The sequence below is a fragment of the Aedes aegypti genome, unplaced genomic scaffold (assembly GCF_002204515.2).
Source record: "Aedes aegypti strain LVP_AGWG unplaced genomic scaffold, AaegL5.0 Primary Assembly AGWG_AaegL5_hic_scaff_797_PBJ_arrow, whole genome shotgun sequence".
Classification (NCBI taxonomy): Eukaryota; Metazoa; Arthropoda; class Insecta; order Diptera; family Culicidae; genus Aedes; species Aedes aegypti.
In genome coordinates, this window is record NW_018736489.1 from 1098 (window position 1) to 2675 (window position 1578).

Genomic DNA, 1578 nt, shown 5'->3' on the forward strand with positions numbered 1-1578 from the left:
ATCACAATACATCTCAACACAAAGCATTACAAAACGTGTCAAAAAATAAAATAAACTATTGTAAGGAGTCAAATGAGTCTTGAGCGGTTGGTTTTTCCAGTAATTTTATCAATAGTCTTATCGAAATCGATTAGATCTTCCACTATGCTAATTGTTGATTCATATAGTATAAAAAATAAACCAAAATGTTGTTAATTTTCGTCAGAACAAGCATTTCGCAAACTTACTGCATCATAATTTTTAGTTGATTTCTCCTCAGGAACGTTGACGCTATCGTGTGTAACCTTTGTCGATGCACCGACCTTAAAGGGACATTTACCATCGCGACTAGCCGTACAAGCGTAGTATTTTTCAATAGTTGCATTATTTTGATCTGTTCTGTGGAAGAGTACAGTTGGTCCATGTTGACAACATGGATTGCCAGATAAATCTTCCACGATGACCTCCAGATTTGCTGCAAAATTCGAGAAAATGTTATATTAAAGCCAAGTAATTGATGTATTCCATAACAAATAAGACTATCAGACAATAAGTAACTCAATTAAAATGTATTCATTCGTGTAAGATCATAGTTCTTCACGAGTACGAAAAACAAATCAAGAAACAACTGTACCAAATACATCAGTAATCCAAAGTATGTAAACGTTTAACCGCTTATCACCATTTAAAAATCTTTTCAATCCTTTGAGAGTCTTATCAAGCGTGGAATCCACAATACATTGAATTATTGTTATACTTACTCATGATTTATTGTGCGTTTCAAACAAGAAATTAGAATATGAAACCTGCACAGTAATGCTGTAACGATTGCAACCGGCGTGGAATTGCACAGAACTCGCTCGTGGTTATCAAAACAAAAACAAAAACATCAGCTGACGTTTTGTGCTGTAGTTAGAGACACCGTATGCACAAGGACTGGCGAATAGCGAAACAGCTCTGTTAACCCGTATAGGCCTGAGTGAAAGCAAAAACACTGAAACCCTCACCGCTCAGCGAATTCTTAACGGATTCAAATGAATTTTTGTCAGTTTATTGGCCCACATATATAGTTTCTGGAAGTGGCCAGAGGAACTCTGAAATATTACTGTGGCCGGAGTTATTCCGGTGGGTCACTGCACAATGGTCCGAGGGCGGTCAAAACCTCAAAAATCAAAGTTGTTTTATCCGAACAGTAATATTTTTCCCGACTTCCTCAACACTTCTGTTGTTCAAATCCAAAGTATGAAGCAGTTTCATTGGAGTTTGAATTTTATACAGATCCTTGAGTGGACCGTGGACATGATTTTTTTAAGAAAATTCATGTTTACGATCCATTTTTCACAAGCTATTTATGAATTTAAAAAGAGCTCTAGCCGCAATGGTATCTTCAGAGAAGTTGTTTGTATAAACATAAAGCACACCTGAGTTGAATAAAAATTTTCATTATATTCATACAAAGTGAATTAAAGTTAAAATTGTTCAAAAAACATATTTTTTTTTTTAAAGTACCCTAAGACATTAGTAGCCCACGAATGCCCGCGATGGGAATAAGTTCATTCGAAAGCTTAAAACAAGAGCTTTCAAGTAGGGTACAAATTA

At 35.4% G+C, this 1578-nt stretch overlaps 1 long non-coding RNA gene across 1 annotated transcript; it reads right to left on the minus strand.

The window, feature by feature from the left end:
* Positions 1 to 226: 226 nt before the first annotated feature.
* LOC110681394 lies at positions 227 to 877 on the minus strand. The gene is made up of 2 exons (XR_002503187.1): positions 741 to 877; positions 227 to 454 (listed from the first exon to the last, which is right to left on the minus strand). It is a non-coding gene; the product is annotated as an uncharacterized LOC110681394 (long non-coding RNA).
* Positions 878 to 1578: the final 701 nt, after the last annotated feature.